This window comes from Trachinotus anak, unplaced genomic scaffold, assembly GCF_046630095.1.
Source record: "Trachinotus anak isolate AG129_WGS33_773 ecotype Australia unplaced genomic scaffold, CSIRO_AGI_Tana_v1 ptg000013l, whole genome shotgun sequence".
Lineage (NCBI taxonomy): Eukaryota > Metazoa > Chordata > Actinopteri > Carangiformes > Carangidae > Trachinotus > Trachinotus anak.
In genome coordinates this window covers 8,424-27,578 of record NW_027273864.1, presented here as the reverse complement: position 1 = coordinate 27,578, position 19,155 = coordinate 8,424, and the positions used below count along the sequence as shown (strand labels likewise).

The 19,155-nt window shown below is 43.4% G+C and overlaps 2 long non-coding RNA genes across 2 annotated transcripts; both read left to right on the top strand.

Moving 5' to 3' along the window:
* The first annotated feature begins 2,596 nt into the window (after positions 1-2,596).
* LOC139631002 (uncharacterized) lies at positions 2,597-7,622 on the top strand. Its single transcript, XR_011693265.1, has 3 exons — positions 2,597-2,756; positions 3,636-3,763; positions 5,217-7,622. It is a non-coding gene; the product is annotated as an uncharacterized lncRNA (long non-coding RNA).
* Positions 7,623-7,850: 228 nt separating this feature from the next.
* Positions 7,851-18,887, top strand: LOC139631099 (uncharacterized). The gene is made up of 3 exons (XR_011693285.1): positions 7,851-8,617; positions 17,751-17,868; positions 18,091-18,887. It is a non-coding gene; the product is annotated as an uncharacterized lncRNA (long non-coding RNA).
* Positions 18,888-19,155: the final 268 nt, after the last annotated feature.

Here is a 19,155-nt window from a genome sequence, read left to right as displayed (position 1 = left end):
CATGATTTTTCATTGGGGGTAAACACTCTGACATGACAGAGGAAAAGCACAGGTGTGATAATAACCTTAATAATGACTGGATTCCAGTCTGGTCCTGCTCCAGGTCCTGGTTTTGTTCATGCTACCTCACTGACATGGTTTATGGAAAACCTGAACGGACACAGAGCCACATCATTGATGTTGTTGATTACCATCAAAAGGCACTGCAGTGAGTAGTTTTAGCACAAGTGAGGATAAAATACTGCACTGTCAGTTTAAGATGAGTGAGCACCATCAGGTGGAATGTATCAGATTTTGAAATGTACATCATCATTCACTCGTACATGCTACCAAGCAAGGCTAGTTAGCAAGGTAGCTTTAACTAGGTGACTAACTAGGTATAAACCAGGCATTAAAGGAGCTGTATGTAAGTTTTACTGAATTGCTACATAGCTAACATTAGCATTAGCAGCTGTTTACTCACCAGTCTAGAAGAAATGTTGTGAGTTGAGCATCAAACTTCATTCTATACTCATCAACATCTGTCTCCAGATGTGGAGACAAACACCAGTGTTAACTCGTCTTCCCTTCTACTAAAGTTAGCATGCTAACAGCTAGCTCCAGTTAGTCTGACAGCGACTCACCGTAGCCTCCAGTCTGTCCTGAAGACGCAGCTGCTCAGAGGACGTGTTATAGCCTCTGTCTTGTTAACACAACGATGGCTGAATGATGAACGATCATGAATCTTCACCTATGTGAAATGTGCTCACTGAGCTTTCATGCTGTGTTTTTTTTATTGCTACTGAACTTGCAACATGTTGTGTTACAAAAAGAAAACATTTAACAAACCAAATCCTAAAATCTTTTGAAGGGATTTCTTCACTTCCTCATCCTCTATCGCCCTCAGAGCTGTGCTGCCAGCTCCAGATGAACCAATGACCCTGTGTCTGTGTCCTCTGCAGTGCTGGGACCAGCCCACAGCTAACCTCTGCTTCTGCTGGAAGTTATAGTTTGTCCAACAACACTTACTCTATCCTGACATGTAGAAGCACCATTCAGCAGACGTGGAGCAGACAACAGCTCAGTAAACATGTTTAAGACTGAAGATGAAACACTCATGGGTCGTAAGCAGAGGGTACACCACGATCCAGCCTCCTCCACCTCTAACAAAGCTCCTCCCAGACAGAGACATCACATACTTCTCTTTATGATGCACTGAAAGTCATTTCCCTGTTCATTATTGCTGAACCAGTGACAGTGAGACCTTCAGCAGGTGTCCATGTCAGTTTTAGGATTTCAGGCGTTGTAAAGTTGCCATCACTCAGTGACCCAACAGACCAGACTGTTCGTCATCATCAGCCCTGATCAGCTGCTGACAGAACAGCAGGTTCACCTCTCTCAGTTCAGTCAACCAGCTGACTGATGTTCCGACCACTCACCCGGTAGCTGTGAGTTTCCCTGTTTGGTTCAAGTCTGGAGAACATCCATCGATACAGAGCAGGTACAGGAGGAACTAATCCTGATGTCTGAGTGGAGGAGAGAGCTGTCAATCACCCACTGCCCTGCTAAAAGGAAGCTGTATCCACGGTGACCCAAATGAGCAAAAACAAACACTGTGGTATTTAAACTAAATAAATCAATATATGATCAGAGGACAGAAACCTGAGGTGGAGTGAATGAAGTTCAGTTCTGAGGCGCAGTAAATATCAGGCTGCAGTGTGGAACCAGAGGACGTATAAGAATTACATTAGTTTACTGTCACACACACAAACTGTTCATTTCATCATGGCTGCCTGATACATTTGTCACTGTGGTATTTCATTAGGCCACATATTGAATTCATCTGCTCTTGCTGCACATCACTCTTCGTAAAGCTCATTTAATAAACATGACACACACACACACACACACACACACACACACGCACACACACACCCAGGGAAGATGACGTGTGACAGTTGGTGGATGATTTGTGGACGCTGCTGGCTGACGTGTGTGTATGTGGAGCCCAAATGAAAATGAATAGGACAGCAGGGAGCACAGAGGGCAGACAGTGGAGTTGGGTTTGGGTGGGGCGGGTGGGTTCAAACACAGACAGGTGAGATGGGGTGAGACGGTGAGTCTGTCAGGGGTGAGAAGATCCCCAGAGGAGGAGGGGGAGGCAGTGGGGGACAGTATATGAGTAATATCAGGTATTAGACAGTAACATCTATAGCTCAGCCACAGTGTGAATATGCAGCCACAGGAAACATGATCACTGCTGCATTAAGGCCACGAGCAGCATCCTCTCCAGCCCAGAGAGTCATGTTGTTGTTCCTCACTGAGGTTGTAGGGTGGAGGTCAGGGTGGATGGTTGGGTGCACACATCTCAGGACCGTGACACTGTGACCAGGTTCCATATCTTGTGTTACCATGTGTTGTTAGACTAAAACAATTAATTAAATTCAGGAAAAGATGGTGGATTTGCTTGAATATTGAATCAGGCTGCATCCACACTGACAAGTTTTCATTTGAAATCAGAATGATCTCCATCCAGATGAGTGTTTTAGCTGTGTATCAGAAATAATTTGACATTTAAAATGTCCACACTAACACACCTGAAATGTCCACACTAACACACCTGAAAACATCACATGACCATTCACCTACACTGAGCATGTGCAAGCTGGTGTAAACAGGAAGCAGATTGTCTCCTCTCAGTTGGTTAGTGAGCAGAGACAGTTGTAGAGTTCAAATCCAGAACTGAGCTGAACAACAGCTGCTGCAAAGACAACAAGGTCAGTAACACATTCATTCATAAGAGAGCTGATAAGAGCCAATCAGGAGCCACCGTGGGTGTCTATATCATCGTTTCCAAAGGTCTCTGTTTCTGTCCGTCCAGACCACAACACAACCTGGAGTTTTAGACTAAAACTGAAAGTCTCTGTTTTAGGGACTGAAGACTCTGGAGGAGAGTGGACAGAGGAGGAAACAGAGAAGAAGAGACGAGTTTAGCATATCCTGCCTCATATTCAAACTCAGTGTAGACAGTCTATCACAGTGGTTCTCAAAGTGGAGTCAGTGAGCAAATTATATAATTGTGCTGCATCATTTAAAAAATGCATATCTACCAATGGGACCATTTGCAGCAATAAAACAAGCATATTGTGTCCATTACTGCACCCAAGTTAACTTTGGGCCTAAAGAAACTCTGGTATGATTGGGACACATCATGTCAGTGAACTCACGTCACAGAGAGCACAATGATCCGTTCCTGCTAGACTGGTCCAGAGGTTTAGACTGGTCATTTCAAAGGTCTGGGTTTATTAGGACCAGTCTTGATACTGTACAATACAATTAGAATAAAAAGAAACTCTGTTTAAAAGTGTATGTGATATTAACATGAGTCAAATTGAAATATTTCTCTTTATCAATATGACACAGGTCTGGAATATTAAGGCTGAAAAGTTTTAGAATATAGTTTCAATGGCCTTTGAGAGTCCAAGTGGTAGAACATATGCTTAATCTTTGTTATGCTTATGACGGGGTTCTTGGAAAATGTTCTCCCCTGAAAGGGAGGGAACCCCTGGTCTATCAGTCTGTCAATGAGCTGAACTAAATGCTTTGGACTTTTGCAGCCTTGTGTTCACTTCTCAGTATTGTCACTGTCTCACTAGATTTGAATACCTGCCAACACAAGTCTCCCATATGTCAAGGAACACCTGGCCACAGCTGTATGATGTTATGGTTTCAGGTTCTCAGGTGTTTGGGACACTGAGACCTGAACAGTCATTGGATCTCAGAGGTGAGCGGCTCAAAGCTGATTGGTTCAGAGTGGAAAACTGGCACTGACGTCAAACACCTGTGTCAAAGGAGAAGCGGGCAAAGTTCTTGGGACAAGGCCAAATAAATAAATTTGAAACCTTTCATGGCAGCCACTCAATGTATCTGATGTCACCTCTCACCTAAGCAGACAGAGAGCGCTTGGTGACTGTGACTCTGGAAACTGATTTCAAAGAGGGTCACTGTCCCTGAAGGTCTTTACAGTCACTAAATCCTTCTGCCCTGCTGTATGCACACATCAGAGAAGCTAAATATAGCATTTATAGTGCTTGTTTAGATGTGACAAATGTTTAGCTTTCTGTGAATAATGCTCTTTTCTATGCTCACATTTCTGTTAATATAAAAAAGGCTGATATTAAATGATATTTTAACTCATTTACTCACAGACACCAGGGGTTGCTTCAATTAGTGTGAAACAAATCTTTGTTTTTATTGCTGTTACTGAGCAGTAACAGTGCACATCAGCCCAGAGCTCTGGAACAGGAAGGCTCGTCATTTACCAACCAAAATAAGAGCATGAATTCCTGTCCATTAATTAAGCACATGTCAGTCTTCCTTGAGGCTCCGTGACTTGAGAAAAGACCAATTAACTGGGAACCGACGATGTCGGCTGCCGTCTGTTCCTGTGTGTTGTCATTAGGTGACCCTGCCTGTCTAATTGGTGACACTGTGTACGTTGCTTGTTCTGCTCTAATGAACCTGAGGGTGAAATATGAAATTATAAAACTGCATCAGAGCTCATTACTCATACAATAATCCATTACTGTCACAACACAGAAGCTTTTACAGTCTGGTTTTCTCTCCTGTTGCAGTGATAAACAGATAAAATTATTCCTGCTCAGTCAAACTTTTCTGTTAATCTAACTTATAATATTAACTACGCAAGGGAAACATGGGAGTAAATTGTAAATTATATAATTTCTTTATTTAATTTCATTTATTTATTTATTATTTTACACCTAATCATATTAGAAGCAAATTGTGAAAGGTTAAAATGAAAAAAATGGTTGCATTTAAAACCATCAGTAGTAACTACAATTAAAGTAAATCTTATTTACACAGCTAAATACATGAAAATCAGTTTTTGAAGCTTTTCATTACAATTGTCTCTGAATCTGAAATGAAATAAAATTAACCTGAGGAGACCTCAACTGGTTTTTAAGGCTGTTTTGTTAATTCCATGAAGTATGCAACTCTATTATTTGGATGAATTTATTACATCATTAATCACTTCATTACTGTATTTATCTTTTCTTCGGTATTGGATGTTAAAATAAAATGAAATTAAAAGCAGGCTACAGCCGTATATTAGAGTAGCCTATATTAGTGGTATATATTATATATTGGAGGTATATGTGATATGATCCCAGCCTTCAGCCTGCAGTGTTTAATTAGAGGCTCTCTCTCTTCCCCAGGGAGCAGGAGTGCGGAGGGGGCGGGGAGGCAGCACCTGCCGCCTCTGTGCTTCGCTTCCCGGCGGCCCAGCGCCCACAACAAAAGGAACCTGCCGCCGCTCCATCTGACGGCGGAGATGCTGTGTCAAGCTCCACATCAGGAGCTAGGAAAGTTACCGGAAGTTGCTCAGTCAGCCTTCAAAATAAAAGGTTTGGGTTTACACTGCTGAAGAGCATGGGCGCCTGGTTATCTTTTAAAATGGGGAGCAAACTTAAAGATATGTAATAGGTGGGAGGTATGATTTTTGTGATTTTCCTTTTTGTAGTAGTGGTTCTGGCACCACATGACAGGTGAGTCTAACTGATCTAACCTTCCTTTGTATGAACATTTCAGTTTGTCATAAATTTGAAATTAAAGATCAAACTGAGGCAAGTTTGTGTGTGCGTGCGTGCGTGTGTGTGTGTGTGTGTGTATGTGTGTGCATACATGTGTGTGCATACATGTGTGTGCATACATGTGTGTGCTTTGGGCTCCTGAAAAATAGCTGCTGCCAGAAGAGACGACTCCTCTGAGCATTATGGGAATGAATTACAGTAACAGCCTGTGGATATTTCTCACTCTCCCCCTGATGGTCTGAATAACTCTCTGCTGCTCCGTCAGTGTCCTCTTTTAATGCAGCAACATTATCAGTCATGAATTTGTTTTTCAGCATGTGTGAAAATGAATATTTCGGTGTGAGAGTGTGTGAGAGTGTCACTGCCTGAGAGTTGGCGGCCTGTTGATGGCTTAAAAGACTCAAAAGATTCAGCTGCTTCACAAACGTCCCAAGTCATGAATTCTGTCCGTCCCGCGAGTTAGGTGGGGCGGGCTTAAAGTTAGCTAACGCTGACTCACTTATAGGCTCAGTATTTTGGCACCAGTACAATGCAGCTTTTAGATAATTTCATTTAGAGTTGGGCTGTAGGTAGTTCCTTTAACAAACATTTGCCTTTTCCTATGTTCTATTTTCAACGATCACAGTTAAGCTAAATGGCATGTTATCCACCTTTGTCAACAGACTCCTGTGTGGGTTGACAGACTGATTGACAGCCAGAGGGATCTGTCTGTAGCCTGTAATACTCACAGGTATACACCCACTTCACGTTACGTCACACTGCTGCTCCTCCACATCAAAAGGAGCCAGTGGAGGTGGTTTGGGCCTATGTGTAGGATGCCTCCTGGTCCAGTGTCCATGCTAACTAGCTGCAAGCCCTTTGTAGGCCCATTCATTGAATACATTTTGAAAACACATATTTAGCGCACGGCAGCTTGCAGCTCGCTCTCAGTCCAAACTGAGAGCCACTCTCGTCTACTGACAATCTGAAAGGAGTCATCACCGTCTCTTAACAAGTTTACCCATGTTTAAAAAAATCTGCATACAGCACTAACTTTGGAGTGAAAGGGTCGTAGGGGAGATGCTACAGGCATGTCCAAGGGGGGTAGACCCTGGGACAGACAGGACATGAGAAAGAGACTATGTCTCTGGACTTTCTTGAGAACACCTCAGAGTCGTCCTGAAAGAGCTGGAGGAGGTGGTGGTGCAGGGGGGCGTCTGGGCAGCCCTGCGTAGACTGCTGCCCTTTCACCTGGATGGAAGAAAATGATAGTTGAAAACATTAAATATTTGATGTAGAAAGGTGGAAATTATTAATGCAATCAGGAGAAACAGGCCACAGTGATGCCACCCACAGGTTTCTGAAAGGGGTTTGTCGCCATTTTAGACTCCACCCCTAACTCCCACCTAATCCAAGAATGGTCAGAGAGGTGGGGTGTGTGGAGCTGAGACTGAATGCCAGTTGGTGGCAAACTGGTGGCACTGCTGTACTCTTATTCATGAGGTTAGCATAGTGCTCATCCAATCATGATACTGACATTTACCCATGCTGGCTGAGGGGAACCTCCTGGTGTGATATCACTGATTGGAGTGTGGCTTGTTGATTGTGGATTAATTCAGGGTCGGCCTTCTGTATGGACACATACACATTTCATATGCATAAACAATATAAAATATAAAATTATAAAAGTGGTCCACTGGCATTCCCCCTCACAGCTGCACTGATCCACTTCAGGCCACTCAGAGGAATACTGCCTAAACTGGCCAACACATTAGCATAAAATATCCTACTGACTTCGACAGACCACTGGAGGTGTGTCTCTGCCCACACAGCACATGTAAGTCTACAACTGCTCTCCTGTCAGCTGGGGTTTGGTCGACACCACTTGTGTCTGAAACAGGGTAGAAACAACAGAGCACCTGTTTAATGTTAGTGACACTTATGGAAATAATTGTATGATTCTCTGAGCTCCAAATCCATGAATATCAATTTCTTCTCTTTAAATGTCCCATGTTGTTTAAAGTGAGATTTACATGTCTTTTTTGATTATACAGCAGGTCTAGTCTCACACAGCCCAACACAGATGTAAAACTACACTGAGATGTTTTTGGTTCGTAAAACCACGAGTATATCTTCTGATGGAGATCAACCCTTCAGATAAAACACAGGAGAGGTTAAAATATGGAGCTTTAAATCCAGTCATCATGAAGAACGAGCATATTGAATTTATAGTTGACAATATCATCATCTTAACAAAATACTATGTAGATAAATGTTGTTCCACTAACCCCCCTCATTGTATAATGCACTGAAAATGAATTCTAAAAGGTCAAAACTCAACATACTCATGACTGATTACAATTTAGTCTGGCCTCCTGCTCAGCTCTTTCTCTAATGACTCAACTTTCTCTACGTGTTTATTCCTTGGATCTTATTTCAATTTTTTCAATATTTCAGTCCTGTTTGTTTTCTTTTTGTGGTTAGGAAAGGAGGATTTGTCCTCCATGTGTTATAAATAAAGTTAAAGGAAAGGTGGTCAGGGAAAATATTATTTTGGCTTTTCATGAAGAGTTGGATAATAATTCTTGTTATTTGTGATATAATTCTAACATATTTTCATTTTGCTATAAAAATACTAAAATTGCAGGTTGTACGTGTAGTGGGGACACGTTTAATTTTGTAATCTACAGACCGGAAGTGGGCTGCTCGCGTTGTGTTCTGGCTGACAGTGGTGAAAGGAGAGCAGAAGGCGGACGAAAGAAAGGAGGGATGCGGAGGAGAGGGAGAAATTAGAGAGAGGGAGCGAGAGAGAGAGAGGCTGCTCCATCATTGAGTGCGGCTCGACTCAAGCATCACAGAGGAGGAGAGGACAGGACACATTAAGGCAGAGGGGAGAGGGACCGGAGGACAGCAGCACTGCAGACACAGCACCTGAAACACGGTGTTGGTTTCACCGAGGAAGCGAGCAGCATCACCCCGCCTCCTGCGCATCATCCGCGGCTCCGCATTGCCACTGCCCGCGGAGGAGACTACCGCATTTCAGCCAGGTAAACAAACCCACAGTCCGCAGACACCTCTGTCTTCTCCCTCGTCGTTGCGGGTATGTGTCCCGGGCTCTTATTCCACACCCGGCGCTGGAAAACACGACGGGAGCTGCGGTTTTTCGGTGTCGCTGAAATCGGGTCTCGGCTCTGGGCTCGTACAGAGGGAACGGGGACCCCGCTTTTCAGTATTTTTGACGCAATAGCACAAGTGAGGCTCGGACAGAGCTACAGAGGGCTAACGAACAGTTTGCGTTACGGTACATGTTGTCGCCCTCCTTTCGCCAAACTTTATTCAAAATGTGACTATTTCATGCTCCCGCTGCAGCTCGGTCAACACACACACCTCAGGCCGTGACTGGGGACCTCCGCTGCAGTCTGTCTGCATGTCGGCTTAAATAATTCAGTTATATTTGTTAAATTTCACCCGGGGAAGGTTTTATTTTAACTCAAGTCGGAATAAAAACACTGAATCAGTGAATGAACTGACATTTTACTGAATTACCGTGTTACTTGTTTAATATGCCGACCACACCGCATCATTCATTTTTAAATGCATGTATATTGTCTGAGTTTGGTGTAACATCCGGATAGAGCCGTGCTGGTGCGTTGATAGCTGGGAGCATCTCAGGATGCTGAGCTGGAGTCAGTGTGTAGCCTGTAAACTCTGCTGGAGGCTCAGCTTTCTCATCAGGTTGATGCTCAGGCTCCTCTGGGGCAGTTCGAGCGGTGGATACCAGACAGGGTCTTTGAGGGGGGTGCACAGCCTGGAGGTCCTGGAACTGATAGTAATTCATTTCACCTCAAACAGAGGTGATCAGAAGATGATAAGTCAGTATTCTTGTTACTGTGCCTCCATACATGCCAACATGTTTTGATAGAGATATTTTCATTAATGATGCACGCTTAGAACTTTTTCTTTATTTTTGCAGTTTTTAATACATACCACTTTCCCATGTAAGTGTATGGGGAGCGGTCTGAGCCCACTATCTGCACAGAGATAGTGCTGTACTATTGTGATAACTGGCACTAAAATATCTTTGGACCTACTGGCCATCTGATATGAGTCTGTGTGGAGGTTGAGAGAGATGAAGGTTAAAGAGTCGTCACGTCTTCTTCAGTGGTCACAATGTGTCGGCAGAGATGCTGTGATAGTGAAGATCATGCTTGTGTCCTCAGTTACAGTCAAAACATTTCCCCCTACCTGTAATATAGTATTCTGTCCCTGTCATCCTATCTATATATTTCTAATCTCTTATGTAATCTTTTATTAATAAAGTGTAAAAATACTACTAAAAATAATAATAGCATTTAAGTCAGATTTGTATTTGCAGCTCTGTTTTTGTTATTTTTAAGAGACAGATTTTGCATCTTGGGTTTTTTACTCACAGTCACTTGTTAGCAGGGTTCAGGTTTTACTGTGGTGATGTTTTTAATAATACCACACAGTACACTGCACAGTTTGAACCCCCTGCAGGATGTTTGACTGTACACATGTTGTCGCCCTCTATGGCACTGAAAGATTCACAGAAATGATTTTGTGGAAGTTGCTGTTTGTTATTTTAGTCTAAAACTGGAAACTGATCCAGGTCCCTGAGTGTGCCAGGACTCAGCTTATGCTGGTTTTTGTGCTGGTTCTGTGATTCTGGTTCTGATGGACTTCACTGGCATCATCAGCCCAGACTAGTGCCACTCCTCAAGCCAGGATCAACATTTCCTGAAGTGTGTGCACAAAATACTCCACTTAATGTTGTAAATTAGTATGAAAGAGGAATGATTTGTCCAAGTCAGGCCTAAAAATGACGGTAATTCTTATTTTGTGTTCATTTAACGTTTCAGTTTGATGACCAATTACTTCTACGCCTACTACAATAGATCTGGGTTTATATTGGGACTGTAGTTTGCTCACTTCGGAGCCTGTCTGTCAGCTCTGACATAGTCAGACATGTCTTGACATTTTTGTATGTTTTACCAATTAAAAAGAATTGATCCCACATCTGCTCATATTCAGCACCAACTAAGCACCAGTAATCTGAGAACATCATTCATTAATTTTTTATTGAATCAATTTATTTTTTATTGAAATCAACTGGAAAGGTACAGTTTTCAAAAAACTATTTTCACAGGTGCAGTTATTGCAAAACACATTCTAAACATTTCTGAACCTTGTAAACAGGTGTTGGCTGCACACAGGTGATTTTTCAAAGTCAGAGGTCGACACAGTGAATACTGATAGAGTAGGTGTCTGCACTGTCTGCCTCATAGAGCCCCCTCCCCTCTGTCAGAGGTGGTGGTCCATCAGTGTGGAGGGTCACTGTGGCCCCGTCTGGCCCCCACACCCATCAATCAGTCTGAACTATAAAATGTTAGCTAGGTTCTAACTTTATCCTCAAGTTACAGTTGAGCTAACTAATGTTAGCTAGCTGATAGTGTTCCCTTTCATTCCAGTGTTAGCTTGTATTTTCATCACCGATGAAAAAAATGTCATATATGATCTAATGTTAGCGAACACTGGTGCTCAGTCATGAGCAGTGAGACAGTGGAGGATCAGCTGTTGTACAGATGCATGTTGAATCAGTACAGAGTTTATTATTTCATGTTAATAGTGTGTGTGTGTGTGGGGGAGGGGTCTGTAACAGACACCTTTGTTTTCACTCAGGAATTCAGGAGTTTTACCTGTTGGGTCTTGAATAATATCAAAATCCATGTGACTGAAGGCTCATTTTTATATCAGCAGTGATGGAGAGTAATTAACTACATTTACTCAAAAAAGTAATTTTTTGAGAAACTTGTAGGTGGGACACCAGCATTGCTGCTGGTCTTTTATATCTGCTTTGTAACGTAAACCCATGACAGAAACATTTTGATGTGTTTGACAGAGTTGTGTCCGTGACGTGTGCTGAGCAGATATAAAAATAAACTTATCAGTGCTCTCTGGTGGACAAACTATGTAACGGTGACACCTCAAACATCTGCACACACACACACACACACACACACACACACACACACACACACACACACGTGTATCAGAAACACACTGACATTGGTTTATGTGTTACAGTTGGACGCTGAGCTTTAATATTTAGCACCATTTGCTGTCTTGAGATGATGTCATAATTAAAGCTACAGTATTCAACTTCTGGAAATCAAGCTCAAAGCCAAAGCTACCCCCCCCCTCCCTCTTGCTGCTCCTTCACCTACATCCTGTGTTGTGTTTGCTGTCTCAGCTAATGCCGGAACCAGGAGCTCTCCAGCCTGTGAGTCAGCATAACCGACATCCTGCATCTGCTAATGCTAGCTCGACGCCTCGGTGCGAGAGGAGTAATCATGTATTGACTGAGAGCCATGAGCTCCCACCCCGGACTTTGGTCCTCTCTGATTGGTTAGAAACAACTTTAGGAGGGTATCTGCCTGCAGTGGGCAGGAAGCCTCTGAGAAAACCTCTCCACATTAACATATGTTTTGAAGCATATTTCAACTGAAACATATTAGTCACATACTGTGGCTTTAAGTCATGATGTCAAGACAATGAGTGAGAGTTGTGTTTCGTTGATCTTTTAGTCCGTCACCCTTACAGCCACACAGTCTGATCCTCAGCTGCTCCATATCAATGCTGCTATTGATCGTCCAGCTGAATGGAGCAGACTCCATCCGTGCTTCAGACGACATGCTTTGAGGTGGACTGGAACAGTGAGGCTTTCACTCAGCCCTTCCTCACTCAGAGAAGGTTCGTGTCAGAGTGCCTAGCTCGCTCAACAGCTCTTTGTGCTCTAATAAGAGGACAGAGCAGAGGGGTCAATCTGCCCATCTCAGACAGATAAGAGCCCCAGCAGCCTGTCATGACTGCTGGACCTCAGAGTCAGATGGATGTGGAGATACGGAGCTGGCACTGATCTATGACCACGTCTGTGAAGGGAAATTTGAAATTCCTCAGTCAAATTCTGCAGCTTTTTTTTTTTTCATTTATGCTTTTACAGCACATGGATGGCATTCACGAATTGTTCCCTACACTGAAGGCAGAAGATCAGTGTGTTCTTCAGTCAGATGACTTCTTCCAGTTACAGTGAACGTTGAGTCCTCTGTCAGTCAGTCGGTCTGCACTGACATATCTCCTCACCACCGGGCTGGGTCACATGACTTCAAATCAGTATCGTGATTTTTTCAAACTTTGAAAGCTCTGTTTTTGAGCCATGCACTTTCATATTCAGCAGTGTGGCTGTGTTCATAGTGATTCAACTAATCGCTGGTGCTACCTTTGGTCACTATCCAGGATGTATTCACCACTGTCTGGTAGTCCTGACTGTTCAGACCATCAGTAGGTGAGGCAGGTGTCCAGACAACACAACCCTGTTCCTGAAAGTCTCTGTTTCAGGGACTGAAGACTCTGGAGGAGAGTGGACACCAGAAATAAACCTAACAAAAGTGATGAGTTTAAAACTAAAACATGTGGTAGACAATGAAACCGAAACTCCCACCAATAGCAGAGATACCAGTTTGTGTGGATTTGTAATGTGGTGAGTTGTGTTGGTGTTTCCTGAACTTTCTCCCTGTGAACATGCTGATACTTCTGTGTTGTACTGAAGTAACGTGGGGGCATCGTAGAGGTGAATTCAGATCTATATCATTATATATAGGAGTGGTAACATACTGGACAGTTTCTGTGTCTGTGAAGCGACAGAGTTCGAACTTCTGGACTGAACTTGTTCTGATTGGTTGGTTGAACGTCTGGTCACATGGTTGTTGTAGCTACTCTTAGTTTAATCACAGTAAATGGGACTGAGGTGAGATTATGTTCAGATGGATGACAGATAATTCATAATGTGGACAGTTGAGAATCAGATCAGGTCCTGTCAGACCCTGATTCCAGATCTGGATCTGGACCAGACTGTACAAACTCAAAGATCTCAACACCATAAACATGGCTGATTTTTTACAGCAACATCCAAACATTATTACTGAAACTGATGAAACTTCTCCATCCTTGAATCACTCTGGTTCAGTAAAAAAGGCTCAGCATTTCCTGCACAGATGTTTCACATTAAAAGCCTTTCACTGGCTCTAAATTCATAATTTCACGATTTAATATGAAATAGCTCCAACTGTATTCCTGAGTCAGTCTATTCATATCTCTCACACACCTGAACATGATCTTAGGTCTCATCTGACTCACACTGCTGTTACATTAGTTGCTATGGTTACTGCTGATGGGATTGAGCTATGGTGACCTGTGACTGACCCTGTGTGTTGACACTGACTGAATAAAAGACAACAGACTTAAAGGAAGAAATCCCTTCACACGAGGTGACTGGAAGAATGACGGTGTGTGAGGTAAAGGCAGCTTCAGCTTCACGCTGTCATCACTCAGCGTGAAGCTGGAGGTGAAGCGGAGAGTGGAGGTAAACATCGTATCCTGTTCACAGTAACCTGCAGAGGCTCAGACTGCGGGACCAGGTAGGAGTGGCAGTGATTTATCTGGGATATAAACAGAAACTTAATCCTACTCCAGTGGATAATTTTACACTCTGTCTCACAATGTGCTGAAGATGTCAAACAGTGAGGAGAGACCTCCACAGTAAGGGCATGTCGGTGTTAATGCTAGCTAAGGTTATTAGCTACACCTCAGGTCATTGTCAACATGTTCTCACTCAGTCGTCTCATGGACGCTTACTCAGGGCCCCGTGGGCGTCACTTCTTACTGTCATTTGTCAACGTGCATGGCAGTGTGACAGGAGAGCTGATGTTTCTGTACAGCTCAGCTACAGCAGCAATTGATAGTTTTTTGTTAAAATAATGAGTTAAGGTAATACAGGGCTGAATAATTAATCAAAATATCATTGAAATCACAACAGGACCAAGTGTAATATTCAAATCACAGGAGCTGCTATTTTTTGATGAAGGTCAAATGTGTTGTGGTGCTACAGAGATGCTCCAGCCTGCTGACAGATTCTGTAAAGAAACATGTTGGTACAGAACAGCTAAAATCACATCGTCATCATTTTTATTTTTGCTTTCAGTGAAAATGAAATCCAAAACTTAATTCCTTTAATACAGAAAAAGTTCACAGTGACTTCAGACACAACCTATTTATCTACATGTAATCAAAACCACCGACTCTGCTGCCAGAACCAGAACCCTGGTCTGGTCCCCCGGCTCCTTAGGAGCTGCAGGGAAGTGGAGGAGTGCTTCCAGTTAGAGGGCTTTTAATTTGAAACATATATAGGAAATTGTGAGTTTGTATTAACATGTAATACATTAATTTTACCTGGGCACTGAAATACCACTGTAGCCAGTTCTACAGATCAAAGAGAGGGAGTTAGAAATAAAGACCTGTTACCTTCTTCAGGTGAGGTAAATAAAGTCCCCGCCCCCTTTTCGAGGAAAGACAGTTGTTGAAAACTGTTGATGATATCATAGAAGCTGTTTGTGTGAAATCATTTTCTGACTCAACATGAAGACAAAATAGATCTGCATTAATCATTTACACTGGAATCACAGCTTGTTGTGGCTTCAGTCTGTGGGTGCTGACAGGAGAAGCTGCTCCTCTGTCTCCGTTTACCTCAGGGTAAGGGTAATATGAGTGTAGGTGTGGAGCCCGTTCAGTCCTAGGGGGATAAAACTCCATTTTTATCCTTTTCAGTGGTCTGACTGAGGTCACAGCAGCAGTCAACTCAGAGAGTCTGTCTCTACAGTCTGATCTCTGCACAGCCTGAACCTGAACTCATGGGGTCAGTGTATTTCAAGCAGCTGGACCTGTTCATGTTTGGTTTCTTTTCTCAGGACTAAATATCTCTTTAGTGCCATGCTGCCTTTCCTTTGGTCTCTTCTTGCTAATGCTGGTGAAACCCAGACAAAAAGAAGACCACTAATTATCCTCTGCTGCTTGCGAAGCTGAGCTACTCTGGATGTAGAGAGATCAGCATATCAACCTCTTCCTCCTCTGGACTTCAGCTGCACACACCACACACCACTTTGAGGAGAGATCAAAGTGTCTGAATCAAACTGGGACCTTAAAACAAAACAAGGCAAAGAGATTTCATGTGACTGACAGTCCAGAGCTGATGGTTCAATCCGGACGAGTCTCTGCTCCAGGTTCATGGTTCAAAGGGTTGAACTCAGTGAATCATGGGAGTGTTCTGGTCGTAACATCAGTAAACCAATCAGAGCTCCATCTCCCATACCCTTTAAAAGACAGGTAAGCTGCACCTGGTGGAGAGTTATTGTAACAGTGCAGTGATTCACACAGAGTTAGAATCTGTTTGAGAGAGTCCAGTCCTGATCAGAGAGTCCAGTCCCGATCAGAGTCCTGATCAGAGAGTCCTGATCAGAGAATCCAGTCCTGACCAGAGAGTCCGGTCCTGACCAGAGAGTCCAGTCCTGATCAGAGTCCTGATCAGAGAATCCAGTCCTGATCAGAGAGTCCAGTCCTGATCAGAGAGTCCAGTCCTGATCAGAGTCCTGATCAGAGAGTTCTGATCAGAGAATCCAGTCCTGGCCAGAGAGTCCGGTCCTGACCAGGGAGTCCGGTCCTGATCAGGGAGTCCGGTCCTGACCAGAGAGTCTGGTCCTGATCAGAGAGTCCGGTCCTGGCAGCAGGTCTGTGTGTCCTCTCCAGAGAAGTTTTCTGTTTTGTTACATGAGGAGACATGTGAATATGTTTTAGGTTCATTATCAAACTGTGGATAAATTTAGTCCAAGTGATGAGTGGAAACACTGTGGCTCACTCTGCTTGTGTGTAACAGATGTGTTGTGTGTCTGTCTGTGTAGGAGCATCTCACTCTGTTGATAATTTGTCATTATAATAACAGTAAATCCTGAGACACTGACTTCAGACCAGGTCTTTGTTGATCACTCACTTTCTGCTGTTTGAAGATAACACTGCTCCTGACCTCAACTCAGTGTAAGACCAACACACCCATGGGTGCTCAGATGGGTTCAAGTGTATTTGTTATTTAAACAATGTGGGAGCTGGAAGGGAAAATGAAAACTGTATCGGTCTGAAACACACTTCTGTTGATGCTTTGCAGCGGGTGGGAGACAGAGCTCATGACCTGTGACATAAAGCTGCAGCTGAGCTTCTCATTTCCTGTCAGTGCCGTCACTCACAAAATGACTGAATGCCAATACAGTCTGACCTGAAGTCTGTAATAACTCTACTTCATGTAAATATGGCCGCCCACGCTCTGGGAACCAGGCCGCCAGCCACTCCACACAGGCTCTGAGCCACACTGAAGCACAACGGTATAACAACAACATGAGTGTTTTCAGTGACAACAGTCCCAACAGAAAACATCCACAGCAAAGACAGAGGAGCTGACCCACAGCTGTGTCTGCAGGTTGTCTCTGAACGTCCTCTCAGGTCTTTGATGGAGTGTTTTAAAAGGCCTGATCTCACTAAACTCTGGGAAAGAACATGAATAGTAAGATTTACAGGGTGGTGGACCTGGAGCAGCTACAACCTTCAGAAGAAAGGTTTTGGAGCTTGTGACAGATGCAGATGTTTGTGACTTGCAGCTGTACCTGGATTATGGACTCTGCAGTACGTGTTAGCTCTCAGAGCATATGGTGCTGCCAGGTTTAAACCAAAGAATGTAGTAAAGCCTTTAACATGTTTTCAATATTTTAATTGTAATCATCTGTTGGACTTTGTCCTCTGTGTCTGAAGAGGACTGTGAGGCTCTGTGCTGGATCTGAGTTTTTCTGCCCTAAACTGAGACTCTGAGGTGCCATCATGAAGGCTGTACCAACGATGACCTTGCAGGTCTTGGAGGGGAGGTAACCTGGGTGAACATCGCAGTAGGGGAGGGTGATCTGGCCCAAAGGTCATATGACAATCTCTTTGGGTAGAATCATAGTCCACAATCTGAACCTGATCTTCATCCTGTTTCCTCTCTGATTTAATTGTGAAAGTCCAGACTGGAAGTTATGATTCATATCTTTCTCCTGCTTTAATGCTTCTTTTAGATGTTTCTATGCTCATTGCTGTTCTTCACAAACTGTGTCACAACCAGTCACACTTTTAGCTTAGTTCATGTTGGGATTCATTTGGACATTTATCTCTGAGCTGCGAAATGTGTGTTTTAATTTGAAGTTCAGTCTCTGCCTTGGCTCGTCCTGCTTCCTGTCTCCCTTTCTGCAGGCAGGTCTCTGGTCCCGTAAGTGGACTCGAACAACTCCATCTTGGACTGCAGCTGGTGACGGTGGTTCTTGTTCTGCTCAGGTGGAGAACTGGTTCATGTGTCTCTACGACAAACAAGGTTTGTCTCCAGCTGCAATTAGAGGGATCTCTAACAGTTAACATGGTCTGGTTAGCAGCTAGGTGTTTAACAGCTCTGACACAATAGAGGGTGAAACAGGAAAGAGCGCAGGTGCATTATGGGTGGACAACCCTACTGGATTTAGAATATGAAGTGTTGTGAAAGGCTGATATGTGCCTCATACACCAGCTCTCACCTTGTGTCCCTGTCTCTGTTCTGCAGTGTGACAGATGAGCAGGGACAGACAGACCAATATCACCAGCCTGGTTCTCCGTAGGGACCCTGGCGGCACCGATGCCTGACTCCATGGGTCACGTTGTCTGGGTCGGGGTCTCAGGAGAGCCTGTTGGCCTCTCCTGATGGAACAGAATGGGTGGGTGGGGACTGATCTACTTTAATGTTGGCTTTTGTGTGTGTGTGTGTGTGTGTGTGTGTGTGTGTGTATGTGTGTGTATGTGTGAGAGACCAGCTCCTCTCCTGCGACACTCTCTAATCAAACTCCTTCTTCAGTCCTCCTCCTGAAAGACTTCACACTGCCATCATCACCACTTCCATCACTGCTAACTTCAGGAGGTGACGTGGGCGCTGACTAGGGGTGGGCGATATGGGGAAAAAGAAATATCTCGATAATTTTTAAAAATTTTACGATAACGATAATCTGACGATATCCTTTAAAATGTGTTTTTTTTGTTTTTTTTACAAAAACTACTGTAAAACTCCTACTTGCTTGCCGGACACATTTTTTATTTTTAAAGTGCTTCATACATGCTCTGTAAAACACATTACAACACATTGCAAACATATCTTATGGCCTTCTGCAAAACATTGCCCAACAATATTCTATGGCCGTATGGAACAATGACCAACTTCAAGTTATGTCCAGGCTGTACATAAGTGACAGGAGAATATGCCAAATCAGGTTTGCTCAATATTATCTTAGTTGAGCTTTTGTACAAAAATAAATTACAAATATGTAAAGCATATCATTCAATTAAAATGTCATTAAAATGTAAACCAAATTGAATGTTTTAAATCAAATAGACAAACAATATCAAGTATTGTCACTACAGCCTTCACTCTCCACCATTTTAATTGCCATCATTTCCTTTGCTATGAAATTAGTGATGGCGTTGGTAATGTCTTGCCAGTGTTTACTCGCTTTGTCATATGGTACGTGTTTGCTGAAAGACTCGGCGAGGGTTTGCTGAGTGTGTTGTGCAGATTTAACGTTACTCATCTTTTCTTTAGCCGCTGTAGTCGTGCTTATGGAGTCTCAAAGTTTTACAT